This window comes from Mustela erminea, chromosome 8, assembly GCF_009829155.1.
Source record: "Mustela erminea isolate mMusErm1 chromosome 8, mMusErm1.Pri, whole genome shotgun sequence".
NCBI classification, from domain to species: domain Eukaryota; kingdom Metazoa; phylum Chordata; class Mammalia; order Carnivora; family Mustelidae; genus Mustela; species Mustela erminea.
In genome coordinates, this window is record NC_045621.1 from 48,544,000 (window position 1) to 48,567,225 (window position 23,226).

Below are 23,226 nucleotides of genomic sequence, written 5' to 3' on the forward strand. Positions count from 1 at the left end.
CCAGATTTTTTTTCAAACATCTTACCATTTTGCATTGTCCAGATTTAGGACATTATTAGTCTTCAAACTTATTTCCAACAGTTATATTGTCCTTGTGTAATATATAAGTAGATGTAGCACTTTCCTCTTATATTCATTTCTGAGTAACTACGTTTGCTATATCCTCCATTGTCTTTTATTTATCGAGTAGTGTTTTCATAAGGGCACAGAGATCCCACATTTCCTCAGGACTTAGATTAAGATATGTTTCTCTGAAGGACAGCTTAGCCAGAATATAACATATTTCTATCAGATATTTTTTCCTCACAGTATTATAAATAATTCTATCTTTTAGCAAGTATGAAGTCAAATCAGAGCTTTCCTCCCCTTTAAATGACACCTTTTATTTCTGCCCTGATGCCCTGAGTCTCTCCTAATATTTGCAGTTCAGAAATTTTTGCCACAATGGTATCTTGGTTTTTATCATTTTGTGTGAATTTTCCTGTTCCTATAATATTCTTTAACCCTCACTTCTGAACTTCCTTCATTTCAGGAAAGTTTTCTTCTACTTTTATCTTAAAATATATTCAAAATAGTTTACATATCTTACAAATATCTGTAGATTATATAGGCTTCATTCTGTTAGATAAGCATCACCTGCTTTCCAGTCTCCTAATCACTTTTTCAACCGGTTTTCATTTAATTTTTTCACATTTGATTAATCCTACCCCCCCTTACTCACTGCTAGATGCTCACCTCCTAAATGTTATTCTTCCAATTTGGCCTCTTCTCCGTCTCTCTGCTAGTGAATTCCTCGTTATTGAGGTGGTTGCTTCCTGCTTTTTGTCCAGTTTTTAGTTGTGGCCCATGAGAGAGTCTGAGTGTGGCGGACTTCTCCAGGTTGGCCCCCACTGGAGTATGGGGATGTTCTGAAACTACAGAAAACTGTTGGTCAAAATATTTCCTCTCTTTCCTATGATAATTACTTATATAATCTCAATCTACTTTTCTGTTTTATTTCTCTTCATTTTTTTTCCCCTCAAGTTTGTATATATGTTTTTTCCCCCCTGACTGTTAATCATCTTTGAATGATAGCGGTACCAGGTACGTGCAAAAAGATAATATGGTAAGATCAGTAGAGGCAGTTAGAGGATACTGCAATTTTCATTCAACTTTTTGTACCTCAAATTAGGATTTCTGTACCAAAATGTTCCATATTCAGAGACATATATACTGTATCATGCACCTAGAATAACAGGCACTCAGAAAGTAGAAAAAACAATTTTAACCATTTAGAGAGCATTTTCTACATATTGGCTGTTACGTTAAGTGGTTTCTCATTTACTTTGTACAACAACACTCTAAGCTAAGGATTTTCATCCCCCTTTACGGAATAAAGAATTAAGGCTTGTAGCCGTGTTAAAATTGGTCTATGGTGCTAGCAAGTTAAGTGGGAGAGCCAGAACATCAACCCAGATCTTCGTAATACCAATTACTGGCTCCTGAATACTCCCTCAAAATATGCCTCTGGCTTCTTCTTATTTTTGTGCAGAATTTGACAATAGAAGGACACTAGGAACTCTCTGTGAATCCACTTTGTTAAAGAGAAAAATACCACAGTTTCTGGAAAGGAGAAGAATCACTACTGAAAAGGAATCCTGAAAACACTCTGTATTTTTATCTAAGGTTAATCACTTTCTGGAGGAAGCTTTCATTGACACCAAATCTCAGTTCAACCAAAGGTAAGCTTCCCTTTTTTATATTCTTATTTTATTCTGTATTTTTATCTTGTGGTATTTCTCAAGAAGAATCAGTGAAATTTAAGGAATAAAATTGATGTGTTTAATGTCAGTCTTTCTGAGAGGGAGCTTATCTTGTCTTCACAGTATTTCCTCAACCCAGGAGACTTTCTCTTCCCACAGTAGTTCCTTCTTTTAATTGAATTAATGAACCACTTAAAATGTCACCAGCTACAAACACAAACAAACAAAAACCACACAAAACAAACAAATAAAACCCAGAATGTATGAAGGAAATCAGCTAAACCCAGTGTATAATTTAATATTCTAAGAAGGCAGGACATAGGGGAGTCTCAGACATGTCATGTTAGGACTCCCATGCTGCTTCCCTATTATCTAGTTCTTTCTTCCATAATTTGTCAGCCTTAGCTTGAGGCTGGTAGTAATATACCTACTATATTTCAGAGGTGACAATGTCCAGAGGCAGAAAAAGTTCTGTGTCTTCAATGTTTATCTCTCAGGAGTTAGAAATATTTCCCCTACACCCTTCATGGTCTTCCCCTCAATTCTCTTTGGCTGGAAGTAGGACATATGCCCAGCTCTAAATAGATCAGTAGTGAGAGTAATGGGACTATCTTTGGCTTTGATAAATCAGATTTTGCCCCTGGTAGATGAATGGCCAACTGCTCCACAGAAGGAGGAATAGTGGTAGGGATGGGTCAAAGAAACTTGAAATTTGTTCTCCACTTGTGCCCTAATGACTGGCAATGATGGGAATATTTAGAATTTTAAATTAAGTGGAGTCAACACAGGTGAAGTCCTGTGGGAGAGTTCTCCAGATTCAGGGCACCAACAGAAATTTTTTTAAAAAGTTCTTGAGGATTTGCAAAACAGTATTTAATTATTTATGGAATTCAAATAAACTAAAGTTTAATGATTTCCCTGGAATCTTTAGAGAATCTTCAAAGACTAGAGTCTAGCAATTATTGCCACCAATAATTAGCAAAAAGCATTGGGAGCGCCCACTGATTCTGACCTCTTCCGAATTATCTTAAAAGTAAGTGCCCCATCAGCAGAGCTTCCGCTGACTGAGCTAAAAACTTATTTTGTGTTCTATTTCATCTGGTAAACTAGATCCTTATTCTAGGGCAGGGAAAAGGGTAGACCCAGCAACTGTTGTGTGCCAATTAATGAGTGAGGCTGCTAGTGTGGCATTTAGAGACGTTAAGGTCTGAATTGTGCCCACCCCACCCCAAACTAAAGTCTCAGCCTCTAACTGTGAATTTGACTGTGTTTGGAGATGGGGTGATTAAAGAGGTACTTAAGTTAAAATCAGGGCGCCTGGGTGGCTCAGTGGGTTAAGCCTCTGCCTTCAGCTCAGGTCATGATCTCAGCGTCCTGGGATTGAGCCCTGAGTTGGGCTCTCTGCTCAGCTGGAAGCCTGCCTCCCCCTCTCCCTCTGCCTGCCTCTCTGCTTACTTGTGATCTCTCTCTGTGTCAAATAAATCAATAAAATATTTTTTTTAAAAAAGAGGTATTTAAGTTAAAATGAGGCACATAGGGCAGATCCTACTGCAATACAAGCACTGCCCTCAGAACAGAGGTTAGGACACAGACGTGAGCAGATGCAAGACCAGGTGAAGACACAAGGGAAAGAAAACGAAATGCAAGCCCAGGGAAGAGGCCTCGGAAGAAATGAACGCTGTGGACACCTTGACCTCAGACTTCTACCATCCAGAAATAAATGTGTTCTTTAAGCCACTCAGTCTGTGGTATTTTCTTAGGGCAGCCCTACTACATAAATACAGATCTACAGGATCCAGAGGCAACCTCGCAGGGAGAAATTCCGCACTCCTTGAATGACATTACTCATGTTCTAGACTATGGTAGCTTAGCCACTGGAGAGAACAGAGCCTAATATGATGGAATATGGAAGGTTCCATGGGACACAGATAATCTATGTTTGGGTACGATGGGACTAATTAGATGAAAAGTCCTGGTTCCGAGAACTATGTTACATGTAGCAGCCATAGACCATGATTTATTCCCTGAATTCACTTAAGGTAGTCACTGGGGAGGGAAGTTAAGTAGCACGTAGGGAGGTAGGATCAGGAAGAGTCTTACTACAACCGCAGCTAATCATTCTTTCATTTATTTATCAAAAAAGATTTTTTTTTGCTTTTTTTTTTTGCTTATTATATGCTAAGCACTATGCAAGATGTAGGCAATATAATAGTAAACAAGATGGGTTTTCCTTAGGATATACAACCTAGTGGAAACCAGAGTAATAAGGGCTAAGTACTTACACTAATAATTTGATAAAATCTGATTTATCAAAGCCAAAGATAGTCCCATTACTCTCACTACTGATCTATTTAGAACTGGGCATATGTCCTACTTCCAACCAAAAAGAGTTGAGGGGAAGACCATGAAGGGTGTAGGGGAAATATTTCTAACTCCTGAGAGATAAACACTGAAAACACAGCACTAAGTAAATAGACAATTACAATAGTGTGATATGTGCTTCATAGGACATATATCCCAGTACCTATCTCCTTTGCAGAGAGGAGAATATAGATGACCGACCACAATGGGCTCAGAGTTCTAGGTTTGGTGGCTCTTGTTGGAGCTATAATGGCTGGAGCTATAACATCGTCTACTTTCCATCCAGTGCTTCCTGAATACAAGACAGGACTTACCAACAGTTTCAGGTATCACCATGAGTCAGAATAATACCCAGTTCCCAAAGTTCCGCAGATGATCAGAGGGAGGTGTACTATTACACAATAGGAGGGATTCGAGCATGGAGCATCCTGCAGGATATAGACCAGGCAATACAGCCATGCCCCAGGAGCTGATCGTCTTTGGCCACCAGGACAACCTGTTAGCTGGTATTAGGTATAAGCAAGAAGCTGGCTTCAAAGTAATTCAGGAGAAGACAGCTGATTTGAGAACTCCAATGATGGGGTTGAAAACTAGGTTCAAGAGCAAAAGGAGAAGAAGAGTATTAAGTAATGACTTAAAACTGACCCAAGGTATGCAGGACAAAACATTCCCATATGATGATGGACATCACAGTCCCCTGAGCAACCTGTTCACACCCCCATGCCTGGACCTCACCACCAGTGGTTCTGATGTGGCTGCTTCATGGCTAGGCTGGACACTTAGATTCTTAAAGAACTCAGTGGGGGATTATAATGTGCATCCATAATTTGAAATTGCTGGATTACGAGGATGGAAAGCTAAAGGCAAGTGGATTGTTATCAGACATCCAGGTGCATGGGTATGTGCCTATGTGTTGAGAGGACCAGAGCAGCAGAAAGACCTTTGCTAAGCAGAATAACTTCAATACATGCTTCTCTGCTGAGAAGGGGAATAAGTTTTGTTTGAACAAAGGAAACTGAAGAGGATTCAAACTGTGCTAAATATCTGTATGTAGAAAAGTTGGCTGCAGGGTCTCTTAGGGAAGTCAAAGGAAATACTAATTGTATCACCATAGCAACAGTGCGCCTAATTCTGCCTCTTCCTTACACTAACCCTTGACGTTCAAATCCTTATATGTTCCCTGTATAAATAAGCACAGACCTCATTATGAAATAAAAACCATGCTTTCCTTTCTCTCCTATTCTATTGAAATCTGTGTAGAATATCTTTCAGTTTCAAAATCAAAGCCTTTTTTCCTAAACAAGAGCTAATGATCAGGTGGACTGAATCTACCTCTGGTGGCAGAGGCTTACAAGAAAGCCTTTTCCCCTGAAGGGTGATAAAATGTTGCATGGCGAACAGTAGGCTGGAAATATGCTGTCCCAAGACCCGTCCATTTCCTAATTCCTAATCTATGAATATTACCTTATATGACAAAAAAACCTTTTACTTTATGAAAGAGATGGGATTAAGTTAAGAATATTCAAAGGTGGAGCTTATCTTATTATATCTAGGAGGGCCCTAATGCCATCCCTATGTCCTCATAAGAGAGAAACACAAAAATCAGACACAAACACACAAAAGAGGAGCAGAGGGTATGAACACAGAGGCAGAGATGTCAAAGAATGTCAACAGCCATCAGAAGCTGAAAGAAATGTGATGGATTCTCCCCTGGAGCCTCTATAGGGAAGGTGCTCTCGCTGTTCCTTGAGTTTAGATTGCTAGCCTCCAGAACACTGAGAGAATAGATTCCTATAATTTAAAGCCACCCAGTTTGTGGCTTGTAGCAACTCCAGGAAGCTAGCATAGATTATGATAACAGGAGGTGCAGTGCCTACTGTAACAATAATTAGAAATTTGAAAGTGCTTTGGAATTGGATAATGGGTGAAGGCTGGAAAATGGTGAGTGCACGATGGAAATATTCTAAGTTGACTTGAACAGGCTGTTGGTAGAAATATGGACATTAAAGATACTGCTGGTGAGGGCTCAGAAGGAAGTAAGAGGCACAAGAGAGAAAGTTGCCATATTGTCGTGAACAGAATTTGGTAGAAATATGGACATTAACGGCACTGCTGGCAAGGATTCAGAAGGAAATGGGGAGTGCTCTATTGAAAAGGCGGGGGAGGGGAGCGCCTGGATGGCTCAGTGAGTTAAAGCCTCTGCCTTCGGCTCAGGTCATGATCCCAGGGTCCTGGGATAGAGCCCCACATCGGGCTCTCTGCTCAGTGACGAGCCTGCTTCCTCCTCTCTCTCTGCCTTCCTCTCTGCCTACTTGTGATCTCTGTCTACCAAATAAATAAATAAAATCTTTAAAAAAAAAAAAAAAGAAAGAAAAGAGGGGTACAAATGATCATTATTATACAGTTCCAGAAAACTTGGCTGAACAGCATCCTACAGTTGCATGGAAAGCAGAATTTATAAGTGATACACTTGGATATCCAAACAAAATCTTGAAGATGTGGTCTGATTTCTTTTTGCTACTTATAGTAAAATGAGAGAGGAAATAGATAAAATAAGTGGAAACACTATTAAGCAGAAAGGAACCAGCACTTGATTTGAGAAATTCTCAGTCTCTCCTGATTACAAATGATGCCAAAATGGGAGGATTTGTTATTAGAAAAACATGCTCTGGAGAGAAGACTGAAGATGTAGCTGGACAACCTTTAGATGAAAAGATTACATGTGTGACTCGTGGATCCAATCAGTCATCTCAAGGAAGCCAGGTATCGAGATGGGATTATCCAGGAAGGATGCGCAGAAGGCCCTCTTGTTTAATAGCATGAATAAAACTGTAACATACGCTAAAGACCCAACAAAGCTTTTGAGAAGATTGTATCAGGAGAAATTGTCAGGTTGGCCTGAAAGAAACAGAGATATAACATCATCAAAGAAGGACTGCCAAAATTCTACAAGCAGGAAACAGGCTGATAAAACTAGCCAGGTGCAAACGTGTGCCACCGTTCAAGAAAAAGGAAGAACCACCAGAAGGATGGAGCCATAGGTGCAGAAGGCTACCAAGTTGTGTCACCAAGGATTATTCCGAGGCCTTGAAACCGAGTAAAATTTGCCCTTGAAGACTTCAAACTTACTAGAACTTTATTCCTTCCGTTTTCTCCCTTTGAGCATGAACATGTGCACAATTGTTATACCTGTCCCACTACTGCAGTTTGGAAACAAACTATTTTCTAGTTTCATACCTACAGGAAGAGAAATTTTGGCCCAGGATGGATAATATCCAGATTCTCACCTAAATCTGGTCTAGGTGATTTAAATGGCGAGACCGAGATTTAGATGAGGATTTGGGACTTGAGTGGATCGTGAAATGGGTTGTGACTTTGATACTGGAATAGAGTGCCTATATTTTGCATGTGGGATAAATGCAAATCTTTAGGGGCCAGAACGGTAGTAAGCTGAAAAATGACCCCCTGAAAATTGTTGACTTCCTGGTCCCTAAACCTATGAATGGTACCTTACATGGCAATACAGTGAACACTGTATTTTACAGCAAAAAAAAAAAAAAAAAAAAAAGTGATGAAGTTAATGGTCCTTAGAGGAGAAGCTTACCCTAGATTCTCTAGGTGAACCCCAAATGCCATCAGAAGTGTTCTTGTAAGAGAAGTCAGGGGGCTTTGGGTAAAAACACTGCCTCCTCCCACCTGCTTTTCTTCCCCAGGCTACCAAACTCCACCATCTGCTTTGAGATAATTGGATAACCTTTTATGTTCCCCGTTCTGTAATGTTAGTCACCTGAGGAAACCTTGCACTCCCAACTCACCCCTCAGCTCCCAGAATCAAATCCACACCAGGCTCTGTATACCCTCCTCCTCAAGTTTCCAGCACTTGAATCCCTTCCAGTGCTTTCTGGAGAATTTTCACTTTAGTGATCAATAAAACCCTCATCCTCAAATTCTTTCAAAAGTCCTCTTCACCTTCTTGCTCTGAGATCAGGTTTCCATTGAGGACTCCCTCTTTGACCCCCTAAAGTGACAGCTATTTTCTCTCCCACTTGCTTGAACCATGGGCCCTAGAAGTGGACAGAATGTTATTTTTGCTCCTTATTCTGCTTCCAGACCATTTTTCTTCCAACCTTCCTTTAAAACCCCAGCAATGCACCCAATGTCATCAAACTCAACCACTCATCACCTCACAGATTATCCCTCTTATTTCTGATGACTTCAGCTGCTGGCTGCCTATCAGACTTCAAATACTACATACTTTTCAGTACTTTCAGTACCTGCATTCCAACATACTAGGCTTTCAGACCATTTACCTCTTGTCTGCAATGTCTGGGAAGGTATACTTTGTCCCTACACAACTTCAGCTGCTCACTCCCATGCTCGTATCTATGCTCTGTCATAACCAAGAATTAACTGCAACCCCTCTATTGACTCAGTTTTAAGCACCCCAATTTCTTTTTTTTAATTATTTTTTTATTTTTTTATAAACATATAATGTATTATTAGCCCCAGGGGTACAGGTCTGTGAATCACCAGGTTTCCACACTTCACAGCACTCACTATAGCACATACCCTCCCCAATGTCCATAACCCCACCACCCTCTCCCGACGCCCCCAACCCCCAGCCACCCTCAGTTTGTTTTGTGAGATTAAGAGTCTCTTGTGGTTTATCTCCCTCCCGATCCTATCTTGTTTCATTTATTCTTTTCCTACTCCCCAAACCCCCCACGTTGCATCTCTACTTCCTCATATGGAGATCATGATAGTTGTCTTTCTCCGATTGACTTATGTGACTAAGCATAATACCCTATTGTTCCATCCATGTCATCACAAATGGCAGGATTTCATTTCTTTTGATGGCTGCATAGTATTCCATTGTGTATATATACCACTTCTTCTTTATCTGTTCATCTGTTGATGGACATCTAGTTTCTTTCCATAGTTTGGCTATTGTGGACATTACTGCTATAAACATTCGGGTGCACGTGCCCCTTCGGACCACTATGTTTGTATCTTTAGGGTAAATAGCCAGTAGTGCAATTGCTGGGTCATAGGGTAGCTCTATTTTCAACATTTTGAGGAACCTCCATGTTGTTTTCCAGAGTGGTTGCACCAGCTTGCATTCCCATCAACAGTGTAGGAGGGTTCCCCTTTCTCTGCATCCTTGCCAGCATCTGTCATTTCCTGACTTGTTAATTTTAGCCATTCTGACTGGTGTGAGGTGGTATCTCACTGTGGTTTTGATTTGTATTTCCCTGATGCCGAGTGATGTGGAACACTTTTTCATGAGTCTGTTGGCCTTCTGGATGTCTTCTTTGCAGAAATGTCTGTTCATGTCCTCTGCCCATTTCTTGATTGGATTATTTGTTCTTGGGATGTTGAGTTTGCTAAGCTTTTTATAGATTTTGGATACTAGCCCTTTATCTGATATGTCGTTTGCAAATATCTTCTTCCATTCTGTCCATTGTCTTTTGGTTTTGTTAACTGTTTCCTTTGCTGTGCAAAAGCTTTTGATCTTGATGAAGTCCCAGTAGTTCATTTTTGCCCTTACTTCCCTTGCCTTTGGTGATGTTCTTAGGAAAAACTTGCTGTGGTTGAGGTCAAAGAGCTTGCTGCCTGTGTTCTCCTCAAGAATTTTGATGGATTCCTTTCTCACATTGAGGTCCTTCATCCATTTTTAGTCTATTTTCATGTGTGGTGTAAGGAAATGGTCCAGTTTCATTTTTCTGCATGCGTAAGCACCCCAATTTCCTAATGCATTCACCTAATTTCCTTCTGCCTTATCTTTGTGCCCTGACTACAGTAATCCTTCAACCCTCTTGGACCTCCAATCCAATGATTCCAATTCCTTTTCATAGGACCTCACCCCTTGTGTTTGATATATGTCCCTTGGTCTCCTGATGACATGTGCTATCTTCTTTGCTCATGCCTGCTCATCTCCCCAGTCTCTTATTACTGGAACATCAGAACTCAATCCTTGTAGCTTTTTCTTCTCTACCCTTGCATCCTTGGCTGCCTTCCCACAGATTCCTCATTAGGCCTTTCCTCTATGCTTATGTGAAAAGAAAAAGATCTCTAGTGTTTCTTCTTCTTCTGATAAGGACACCAATCCTATGGGATTAGTGTCTCACATTTATGACTTCATTTAACCTTAATTACTCCCTTAAGGCCCTATCTTCTCCCAATACAATCACATTAAGGGTTGGGCCTTCAATATAAATTTGGAGGGAACTCAATTTAGTCCATACTGTTGTCCACCAGGAGAGGCCAGTGCTTGGAGAAATTGAAAGCCCTAAAAAGAATTGCTCTGCAGGGTCAACCCTACTTGTTAATTAAGACTCACATGAAGCTTTTCAGTTCATGTGTCATTAAGTGTCTATCTACTTGCAGATCTCCTCCACCACCCAAACCAGTATAATCCCTTCTGGGAGTCAGGACTTCCTTGACCTGTTTGCATTGGTGTTACTACTCAGGGAAGAGATGTTTGAGGTACTATTAACTACTCAGCTCTAATTTTGTGTCTTGTGAACCCCTGCATCTCTGCCCTCACCCAGGGGCAGGCAAAGAGCAAGTCCTCATTCTGGATTTAGGAAGGGAATGGTCTGATGAAGCAGAGTCAGGTCTTTTACTCCTAGGCTTCTCACACTGGTGCAGCAACCCTCTGGGGGTTCTCACAGATGCTTGAGCTGACAAGAAAACATGAGAAACACACATGCTTCTCACTAAAGCACACATTTTCCTTATTATAAGTCACTTAAAACACGCTGTGATGTCAAAACGAACTTTGGTTCATTTTCTTGTGCAAGCAAAATTTACTTAAAAGTGAAAGTGAAGGGTGTTTCTTCAGACACCATGGTTCCTTACTCTCCCAAGGATCTCTGTTAAATATGGGTCATCCCTGCTCTACTAGGTACTACCAGCTGCCAGAGAGAAAATATAGAAGATACTTAACATTTATTCACAGACCCATGTAAAGAAATGTATGTCCAAGCTCAAGGGTGATTATGAGGTCATATAGAAATTATTCCTACTGCTTTCTTTTAAAATCCAAACAAAGAGAATTAGACAATGTATAGGAACCTTGTAAGCACAGCTTTGCCAAGACTATAAAATGCAAAATGCAAAGGCTTTTAATTTATAAAATGAGATTAGGTAAAGAGCTCCTTAATGTTTCACAAAATTAGTTGCAGATGGTAGGGGCTCCTGAGGTCTCCTGGGTCAGCTCTCCTGACCCTGCACTGATGTTTTAACAATATATACTTCTGTCCAGATTCAGGAATAATATCTCAATGACTTGCTCTAAATTCTGTTTCCATGGTTAAGTACTCCTGCTAATGCTAATAGATATATTCCCACATCCATCCTCCATTACCCTCTGCACATTTCTCCTTTGTTCGGCTGCTTCAATGTATTGTGGCAAATTCCTAATCAAAAATTATTCTGCTGACATAACCTATGTATAACCATATGTAAAGTCATAACCTAGGTGTGTTTCTTTCTTTGACCAGATAGCTTGGCTCATTTTAGAAATTCACTGTGGAATTCTTTCTTTATTTTCCAAAGCTCTCAGACTGACTGGCAGCTTACTGTCATTCACGCTTCATCTTCATTGTCTGCTACAGTGGTTTTAAACAAGGTTCTACTAGATCAGAAGGACTTTGTTTATACTGCAGCAATATGATTATGATTCTTAATCACTGACCCTCAAGCATCTCGAGGACACACTTCGATAGTGTGAGTTGAATTTATGCATCTTTTGTCTTGCTCCGGAAAGTGGCTTTGGACAGCTCCCTCTCTTTCTAACTACTGATTTCTGTGCATTTTACATTTTGGATTTGTCTTGAAAATAGACTCACACCTTCACATCCGCTTCAAAATCTTTTCAATTTGCCCTCTGTCTGTGTTTGATCATGTTTACTCTGAATTTGACTTCCAGTTGTCCTTGTTATTTATAAAAATCAAGGAAATGTTAGCACTTGACGTTTACTGAATTCCTGCTATCAAGAAGACCTTGATTGATATATGCTGCCTCAAAGTGTATCTATAAACAAATAAAACACCTTACATGCCATACCTGTGTACTTATCCAAACTACCTCTGGCTATCTCTCTACACACACAGCAGCAATGAATGGGAACTGCATCTTTGCCATTCAAAATTATATCAAGGGAAGAATTTGAGGTGATTTATGATTTCTTGAAGCTGAAGGCTTTGGTGAAATGCAGAATACAATTGAGAAACATGACTTTATCAGTCATGGCAAGCACTGCCTTCCACAATTTAAAAACAAGGGAAAAAAAGAAAAAACAAGAAAGAAATTTTCACCCATGACAAAAATAAACAATTTAGGAAATAGGAAATGCTCTTTAAAAATAACAGTTGATGCACAAAGCAGATGTCAAATACTTAAAGAGATCTAGCTCTATCTATAATCCAATAAGGTATTAATTTATACAAGCATAATGTGGAAAAATTTATAAACCACCAAAGACAAATCCAAGTAACTTTTTGTTACATTTAACATAGTTACATAAATCAGTCTAAACTGTAATTTTCCTTCAGAAATTCCCAATGGCAAACTGACTAAAACATCTTTTAACATCACTGAAACCAGTTTAAAAACTCAGGGTGGTATTACCATATATGAAGAGAATTCAGTGATGATTTTAAAGAAATATAATTGGCAGCTTTTGTATGTGTTCATGGCATCATAGATGTATTTCTTTTTTTTTTTTTTTAAGATTTATTTATTTGGGAGAGAAGGAGAGTGAGGCAGCGCATGAGTTGGCGGGGGCGGGGAATGTAGAGGAACAGACTCCTCACCAATGCAGGGCTCAATCCCAGGACCCTAAGATCATGACCTGAGCTGAAGTCAGATACTTTAATTGATGGAGCCACCCGGGCACCCCCAACAATATATTTCTAAATTTTGCTTTTTGAAATAATTCTCAAAAGGTATGACCTAGGAAGTTGAGACTATCTCAGTGCACATAGCCAGTTCGTTGGTATAAAATATATCCCTAGGAAAAGTCAGCTAATCTCTTTTATAAACTAACAATCCAGCAGGAAAAATAATTGGACAGAAGGTTTGAGGCATAGCTCAAACATAAAACCCCAAATATACAAAATGATGCTAAATTTCACTAATTTAACACAAATTAAATCAATACTAAAATATCACTTTAAAAACATTATCTTTGCTAAATAATATTTTTTTAAGTATTGCCAAGGTTATAGCCAAAACAATTCTCTTATAATAGTAGGAGGAGTGTTAACTGATCAACTTCATTAAAAAGAATTTGGCAAAATCTAGTGATGCAGAATAGATACATATCCTATGGCCTGGCATAGATTCATTGAGTGCAGAAAAAAATAAGGACACAAATATTCAATGTAGAAATATTTGTACTTAGTAAAAAAGTAGAAAATACTTAAGTATTTATTATATATTAGATACAGTATAGTCTTATAATAGTAACACAACAACCAAAATGAATGACCTAGAACTCCATGTATTAATATGGTTGAATCTCAAAAGCTGAGTTTAAAAAACCAAAGTACAGAACAATGTGTAATTATGATGCCATTTATGTGAATTTTAAAGTATGAGAAGAGGGGCACCTGGGTGGCTCAGTGATTTAGATCCTCTACCTTCAGCTCAGGTCATGATCCCAGGGTCCTGGGATCGAGCCCCGCATCAGGCTCTCTGCTCAGTGGGGAGCCTGCTTCCTCCTCTCTCTCTGCCTGCCTCTCTGCCTACTTGTGATCTCTGTCAAATAAAAAAATAACAACAATAAAAAACCTAAAACCATGGTTTAAAAAAAATAAAGTATGAAAAGAAGTGTATTTGATTATGCATCTAAGATAAAGTCACCCTTAAAAGTAATAAACACTAAATAGAGGATAGTGATTACTTTGGGGCTGGGGTAGGGAAGAAAATTTAATGGAAGAGGACTGCACAGAGGCCTTCAACTTTTCTTTTTTGTTTTTGTTTTGTTTTGTTTTTAATGAATTATTTTCTTAAACAGGTGGCTAGGTACCCATGACTTTATTACATGATTCTAGATTTTTTGTGCACATGTGTAGGAAATAATTCATAAAAATCTGTTGAAGCCAGTGTCTGATTATACTGGTGTTAGGGTTAGTTTAGTAAAGTCCAGTAAAAATATCGCATCAGTTTCCATATTTCCATATTTCCATTATGGTAACAATTCTGTCACCATATGCAACTTGATGCTTGTTGATTTTTTTGCCTTTTCTTTTCCTACAGATGAATGCCCGAGGGGAGATCAATCCAAATGCAATAAGCAACCAAACAAATAAGCAAACAAAAAATGTTAAGTCCTTCATAGGATGAGCATTCTTTAGCAAATCTCTTTCTGCGAATCTGGATGTGCACACAAATAAACACATACCCACCTTGACCATCAATCTCTTCTCTCTGCAGAATGACAGACTTACCCTAGCTTAGGGCTGAGTCAGTGTCTTAGTTGGGGCTCCGTACCTTCTTCTATCACCCTCAGCATATTTCTTTTATGCTTTGTGCTTGTCAAGATCACACATGACTGTTGCATTTACTAAGAATCTGGTTATGAATGTTTAATAGCTTTCCATCCTAAATGAAAATCAATCTGGCCCCCGTAGCTTGTTCCTCATTTGTATTTCTGTCTTTGTGCAGATACAAAGGCACGGAGACAAAGATATCCAGCACAAGAGAATTGCAAATTCAGATGTCACAGAGGCCAGGCAAATAAGTTAAATAAATGATGCAGGCCAGAGGTAAAGAGAAAAAAAATGAAGAATTTATGTCCCTTCTTTTAGGCAGACACTAGTCAGGTCCAAGTTGGTTTTGGAAGGTAAAAATATAGGTTCTGTGTTACCAGATCCTCCAACTGTTCAAAGATACAAAATATGCAGATCTGTATATTAAATCTCTTAATTTCAAAGGTTGGCAACTGATTTAACAGATAATTTTAACTCCCCTGCTTGGGCTAAACCAAACATTTCTGCAACCATAATTAGCCCCTGGGCTGCCAGTTGGAAACTTCTGCTCTGTACACTATGGAAACTGCTGATAAAGAGAAAACAATTCTCCTTGGGATTAAAAAAAAAAAAAATAGGAAAAAAAATCTCATCAAAATACTTGGTCCTCGTAAAACAGCAGGCAGAATTCAACAGTTCCTTAAAAGAATACATGTGGAAGAGGACTTCGGATGCCATTCAAAAGACAGTAACTCCAGGAAGCCCACCAGACCCTCTGCATCTTGGGCTTGATGCTTGTCACCCACTGCCAGTGTTTAATCAGAAGTGGGATGGCCCTAGACCAGAGGGCCATCTTATCTTGGTAAGTAGCTGCCCTAGATGACCCTTCCACTTCTGTCATTAAAGAGTCTCTCTTTTCTGTTGTTGCTTTTATTTTTTGCTTTTAAATACTTCTACTTTTTAAATACGCTTGTGTATTTAGAATTCTTGCTGGGAAGCCATCAACAGCTTCTTTGGAAACAACCTAAATGTCTAAAAGTAGGAAAGTAGTTAAGTAAAGTATGTTACATACATCAAATGGAATATCATACTGGTATTAAAATCAATAGTTATAAAACCTATATTGAAGATGAAAAGTGTTCAAAGTGTTCAAAGTTAAGAAGTAGGATATTTACAGGGGTGCCTGGGTGGCTCATTGGGGTAAGCCTCTCCCTTCTGCTCAGGTCATGATCTCAGGGTCCTGGGATCAAGCCCCACATCGGGCTTTCTGCTCAGCAGGGAGCCTGCTTCCCCCTCTCTCTCTGCCTGCCTCTCTGCCTACTTGTGATCTCTGTCTCTGACAAATAAATAAGTAAAATCTTTTAAAAAATATAACTTAAAAAAAGAAGTAGGATATTTACAATATGATTACAGCCAACATGAACTGCATAAAGCATTCGCTCATTAATATTACCATAGTTGTTTTAAGGTAGTGGGATTAATGTTCACTGTTTTCTTTTCTATAAATTTTCCATTATGGAGTCATATTACATACATAATTAAAATTATTTTAAAATCAATATTTAAAAATAGACCTCCTTTTTCAGTATTGTGTTTGTAAACATAGGGATTATCACTTACTTTCCTCCTTTTTCCCCCTTTCCCCCAGGAACCCCAGGAATCTAGGGGTGTTACTAGTAAATATCTTTCTGGGTAGAAGATAGAAGAGCCTCTCTGATCATCTATTTTTTGTATTCTCACATCTGGATTCACAGAAATGTGAAGTAGATGAGAAGAAACTCCATAATATTAGATTTTCAGATTTGTGTTTACCCACAAACTTGCTCTGGAGTGGTATAATCCACATTCACACCAAACACCAGAGGGTTCCCACATTAGGGGAGGAGAAATTGGGTTGCTTTAATAATTTTGAGAGTTTCCTAACTTTCTGTTTCTAGGTGAAAGAAGCAAATTCTGATGGCATCTGTAAAAGGTTGTGTTTCTCTGCGGGAACACAGGTAATATTCCTAAAACAACTTAATCCCAATAGACATAAGACATAAGGGCAAAAGAATCTCAACAAAGTGAGCTCCTAACTCATGGTCTTTGCATCTTATCTAGCCTGCTTCAAACAATGAAATTCAGTAAACAAAGAAAAGTTTCTTTATAACAAAAGCCAGATGATCTGCCAGTTTCATGTTACTCACATTAGTTTGGAGAGAAGTTCATTTGCACTGGGATGGCAAGATTCTATGCATAAATTGTTTTGAAATATGTGTGTTCCTATGGGGATTTTTAATTCATTGAATAAAATCTAGGCCATATTCTGAGCACTGCTTCCAGATTAAGTTACTACTCATGGCAACTAATTTGAGGGGAAAAAGAAGAACTAATTCATACTGAGTATCAGCAGTGCCTTAAAATTTTATCTACTTCCTTTAATGTGCAGAACAGTTCCACTTGGTAGGACCATTACCCTAATTTTATAAATGAGGAAATAAGATCAGGGCAGTCAAATAACTTGCCCAAGGGCAAACAGCAAATCCATGGCAGAAACAAGATTCAATTTCAGATCTATCTTATTTCAAAACCCATCCATGTTTCAGCGTATCAGCCTTCTTTGACTGAAATCTATTGAAAACCTGCTCTTAATTAAGAAATCAAATTCTTTGTTCAGAAATGTAAGATGGATTTCTGAACCCCTTTTCACATGCATCATGTCAATATTTTGGAAAGTACATCATGCTGAGTTGTTTTCTTCTTAAGTGCTATGATTTGTTGAATATCCAGTAAAAATCAGGCGCCTATCTCATTTGCTGCTTTAAGCAACAGTTTCCCAAGTGAATGTTCTGCAAGTGTTCCCGGTGGAAGGGACTAAAAACTTCCTTCTATCCTCTTGAGTTCTGTGGCAGGACCTCAGATTTCAACGGACATATCACACATTAAGAGCAAAAACAAGCATACACACTTATTTACTATTTTTTATATGTATTTGAGAGTCCTCAGAAGACAAATGAAGACCTGAAGAAGCTGCTGGCTTAAGAGCTTCTGTACCTTTCTACACAAGGAACAATAAATTGTGGGGATGTGACGGGACAAAGGGGCTTGAGGTCGGGGCAGTAAATTGCGGGACAGCCAACAGGAAATGCATGAGGGAAACAGATAGATCAAGGGTGATTTTAGTAGGTCTGGTGGCACAGGTCGATCGGCAGTGTTGACTCGGGTGATACAATGTTGTCTTTCTGGTAGAGGGAGGACAATTTTCTCATGGGAAATCTTACGATCTACCTGCTTTTAGATAGAAAGGGAAGGTCAGAGAGTCCTTCTGCATCTGCACTTTCTCAAGTACCTTCAGCTAGAAATCGGCACTATGCCGAGGCACCGTATTTTTGGGTGGCATGTTCAGATCCCCTTCACTAGTTTTTGCTTGTTTGTTTGTTTTGCTTTTTAGAAGTTGTGCCAGCAGAACATGGCTCGACCATTTGTGTCTGATTACAAACAAGGAAGACAGTGGTTAATTCAGGGTTTCGGAATACATTAAAAGCCAAGCAAATAAGGAAAGCCAGTCTGCTTAGCTTTGCCAGGTGTTCTTCCTTTTTTTTTTTTTTTTTAAAACAAGGAGTTAGTATGGTAATACCCCTGGCAGAAGAGACAAAATCCTTACAACTGGAATCTAGGCTGAAAATGATTATGAAATACAGATGTGGTCATATTTCCCAGAGCCTGGTTCTGGTTGTATGTAATGCTCTACCTCCCTCCAGAGACAATGTGTGATTGGCGAAAAGAAAAATTTCACCCAAGGTATCTTAAGTGGTTAGTTGCTACAGCACCATTTAAAAATTCTTTAAAAACTACTGGAGCAGTTTAAAATTATATCTATATGGTTATAGATACAGATACAGGTAGAGGTAGCGATATAGATACTAATGCAGAGCTAGAGTTAGAAACAGGTATCACTCACACACACACACACACACACACACACACACACACAAATGGGCCCAATAATTTGGAACTTACCTCTTACTTCCAAAGACGATAGTATTGGCATATTTAAACTAGCCAAGGGAGGCACCTGCTTTATGATGATAAAGGGGGATTCTTTCTTTTTTTGTATTTTATTTTATTTTTCTTAATTTAAACTCAAGTAGCCATCATCAGTTTCAGATGTAGTGCTCAATGATTCAACCATTGCATGTAACCTCCAGTGCTCATTACATCATGTGTCCTCCTTAATGCCTACCACCAAGTTACCCTATCCCCCCTCCCACCTCCCCTTTAGCAACCCCCAGTTTGATTCCCAGAGTTACGAGTCTCTCATGGTTTGTCTCACTCTCTGATTTCTTCTCATTCAGTTTTCCCTCCCTTCCCCTATGATCCTCTGTGTTATTTCTTATAGTGAAACCATATAATTGTCTTTCCCTGGCTTATTTCACTTAGCATAATACCTTCCAGTTCCACCCACATCAGTATAAATGGTAGGTATTCATCCTTTCTGATTGCTGAGGAATAATCCACTGTATAGATGAGCCACATCTTCTTAATGCATTCATCTCTTGAAGGGTATCTTGCCTCCTTCCACAGTCTGGCTATTGTGGACATTACTGCTATGAACACTGGAGTGCAGGTGTCTCTTTTTTTTTTTTTTTTGCTGCATCTGTATCTTTGGGGTAAATACCCTGTACTGCAATTGCTGGGTCATAGGGTAGCTCTATTTTTAACTTCATTTTTTTAAAAAGATTTTATTTTTTTATTTGACAGAGAGAGATCACAAGTAGAGAGGCAGGCAGAGAGGCAGGCAGAGAGAAGGAGGGAAGCAGGCTTCCCTGTTGAGCAGAGAGCCTGATGTGGGGCTCCATCCCAGCACCCTGGGATCATGACCTGAGCCGAAAGCAGAGGTTTTAATCCACTGAGCCATTTTTTAATAGTGATTTAATTTATTTGTTAGAGAGAGAGAGAGAGCAGAAGCAGGGAAAGCTGCAGACAGAACAGTCGGAGCAAGGCAAAGGAAGAAGCAGGCTCCCCGCTGAGCAAGAAGCCTGATTTGGGACTCAATCCCAGGATCCTGGGATCATGACCTGAGTCGAAAGCAGACACTTAACTGACTGAGCCACCTAGATGTCCCTATTTTTAACTTCTTGAGGAACCACCATACTGTTTTCCAGAATGGCCGCACCAGCTTGGCATTCCCACCAATGGTGTAAGACGGTTCCCCCTTCCCCATGCCAGAATGGCCGCACCAGCTTGGCATTCCCACCAATGGTGTAAGAGGGTTCCCCCTTCCCCATGTCCTTGCCAACATTTGTTTTTTCCTGTCTTTTTCATTTTAGCCATTCTAACTGGTGTAAAGTGGTATCTCATTGATTTGTTTTGATTTGTATTTCGCTGATGAAAAGGGATGTAGAGCATTTTTTCATGTGTTTGTTGGTGATTCCGTAAGGGTCCATAAAAATGACTTCTAGATCATGTTCAGGATGAAAGGGTCCTGCAGTAAGGATCCTAGAACCTCAGTGAGGTTGATAAGTGCATCAAATATTGCCCGTATGCCAACTCCTTTGTTGACAAATACAGTGATAGAATTATACAGAGAGGTATATGACAATCATTTTCCACCCAACACTTCAGAAATTAATCTACACGTTCCCATGTTTGGCAGATGGCAAGTACTGGTCATTCCCTGCACCTCACTATATAAATGAGCAATGGAAGGCATTTATCTCTGAAAATTTTGATATAAATAGCTACTAAAGCTGGTCACCAATTAAGAAGAAACCTCTTCTGTTGAGCATATCGAGGACCTGACTTCATCCAGCATCTGATTAAAAATAGACTCATGATGGCCCTGGCATCTTGTGGGTTCACTGTTATCAATGCTTTTTTTCTCATTATGTGGATTAACAGTTTTGCCAATATTCAACATTGTAAAGCAGTTGCTACTCCCCAAATTGTATGAAAGCTTAAGAGCTTTGTGGTCATACTTTTTGATCCTCAGAATCCTGTCTGCAGCCTTGGGATTGGTTTCCTGCAATATCATCAAAAGGTACATATAGTTCAGATTACCACACCACGAGCTCTATATATAGCAAATCATGTTTAAAAGCAGTATTGTTAGTAATCATTCCTAAAATCCTTTAAGAACAATTTTCACTGTTTAGGTGTTCTGGAGTTGGGCCTCCTAAATAAAGGATACAAATAAACAATAAATAAATATAAACAATATTTGAATATTGTTTATTCAATAAGTGGATTCCGATATTCCCTAGTGCCAGGAAATCACAGGCACTTGAATCTTGGTTCCCCCATTCTTTGGAATTTATACCTTTCTAAACATGCCTGAAAGTCTAACTCAAGGCTTATTCTTCACTGGTTATTTCAACCTGCACAGACTTTGTAATTGTCTTTATCCTATAACCATTACTCCTAGAACCATTTCTTTGAGACACGTAATCAGAGACTGCTTCCTGTTATCACTTAACAATTTATATATGTCAATTAAGCGTGCCTAAGATTGCAAGTTCCTTGAGGTCAGTTTCTATAAACTTCTATTTTTTGTACCACTTTGTCACTACCACACTCATAATTTCACAGTATATGCTAAGTAAATAACAATTAAAATTTCATCTTTTGGGGGGGCTTGGGAGAAATAATAAATCCTCACTCTTCTTATTTGGAATAGTGAAAAAAAATGCTGTATTGGGATGTTGACAGGAACCCTCTCTATTGCCTCGAAATTGGTTCTAGAGCATGGATTAATAAAAATTTTCCTCAACAATGGGACCAGACTCATTTCTTCAGGGCTTAATTAAAGTGAACAAAATCTACTGAACCAACTCTCTTTGTCTATCATCTAACAACTAATCATCTATGTATCATTTATCTGCCCCTCACTGATCATCTGTATTTGAAAAAAATTCAACATGGAGAGAGAAGAGGAAGTCTTTAGTTTCTTTGGCCTTGGCCTCATGGGCAATGCTCAATTAGTCTTCAAAGATTATTTCATTCTTTCTCTAAAGTGTGAGAGGTGTGTGGATATGGGACTCCAAGAGAATCTCTTACAGAGATTGAAAGATGCCATCAAAAAGGGACTCTGCATTTTATTTCCCATTTGGATACCTGCCTAGTTGGTAGACTAGCCTAAGCCTGTATGAGGAGGAGAGGAGAATTAGGAGGAGAAGGAGGAAGGATGATGTATCCATGGGATCCCATGAAATGTAGTTGGGTTTGAGCCAGCAAGTTGACACTCCATCTAGGGCCTAAGAGTAAAAATTTGGGGAGTAGACTTCTGGAAGAAGGATATAAAGTAGAAAAATAGGTAACACTAAAGCCAGCTTTTCTCTGGAGAGCTATGCAGTTGGGAGGCCTTGCAATGGCTTCCAAGGAGCTCACCCTTGTGTCCATGAGAGCCAGCACAACACGGCTGGTGCCATAGTCCTGACACCTGGTCACGGCTGGTCAGAGAAGAGGTGACTACTGACAAAATGAGGACCATGACAAGAGTTGGGTAAGTTTGGGAATATTCACTATTTTCTTTCACTCTCCTCCTCAACAGTATCAGCACAGAAGAAGAACAACACTTTGCAGCAAAGGGTAGAAGATGTGTCCCAGAAACATTCACCCACACACCCACACACACTCTCACACACACATTCCAAGCAGTGACTATCCCCAGCTGAAGCCTGTTCTGGAGATGGGGAAGAGATGCATTTTCAAGTAGACTGACTATTGAAAATGTCCAAGATGTTAGGGGAAAAGAAAAGGGACTTGACTGAGTACAACTGAAAGCAGTGATTAGGGAAAAAATTGTTTCATAGCTGTAACTTACTATGTAGAACCGGACAGGTTTTTTTCTCCTTCTCTTCCTTCTTTCCTTTCTTCCTTCTCTCCTTTCTGTCTTTTTTCTTATTATTTTTCTTACCTTTTGACAGATGTGTCCATAAACATTCAACTACAAGGCTTTTCATGAAATCTGGTTGTCACTGCTAGGGCCTAAAGTCTGTTAGAGGAACCAGAAGACATTGTCCCAGACTGGTTCCCCAGAAGCAAATCAGAGAGGATGATTCACATTTAAGTGATTTATCAACAAAGTGCTTCCAGGGAAGCTAGTCAGGGAGTGGGAAAAGGAATGGGGAAATAGGCCAGAAGAGAGGAGCAAGAGTGATCTCAGGCATGGCTTCGCAGGAACCTGATCCTGCAGAAAACTAGGGCCTGTGGTTTCTGCCTCTGATCATCCCCATCCTAGTCAAGTGGGCTGGGACTGTCCTCCTCCTACAGCTGGAAGTCACCAGTTAAGGGCCACTCCTCAAGGGGGGTGTAAATACCCAGAACTTCTGGATACTGCCCTGCAAAAGAGGGCTCCAGGAGCCCATAAGCAGTCCTCTCATGGGGAAACAAAAGTTGTAAAAATGAGATCCAAGAGGATCTGGACAGACAATCAACATTATCTGCTACACACATTTACCCAACATTATTGTGGAAGAGTACTTGGAGAATGCCGGACCATGGTATACCTTGATTAGCTGTAAGCTGTGTCACATGTACACACACACACGCACACACCCATGAACATGCACATACATGCATACACAGACATGCATAAACACACACATGCATGTGCACACACACACACAATGTTACTACTAATAAAATATAAACACTTGTAAATGTT

At 39.5% G+C, this 23,226-nt stretch overlaps 2 long non-coding RNA genes across 2 annotated transcripts in view; both read right to left on the reverse strand.

Moving 5' to 3' along the window:
* LOC116597588 overlaps positions 1 to 23,226 on the reverse strand; it is a 247,647-nt gene that overhangs the window by 107,034 nt on the left and 117,387 nt on the right. The gene's annotated exons all lie outside the window — the stretch shown is intronic.
* Positions 131 to 4,685, reverse strand: LOC116597589. The gene is made up of 3 exons (XR_004288679.1): positions 4,418 to 4,685; positions 736 to 890; positions 131 to 262 (listed from the first exon to the last, which is right to left on the reverse strand). It is a non-coding gene; the product is annotated as an uncharacterized LOC116597589 (long non-coding RNA).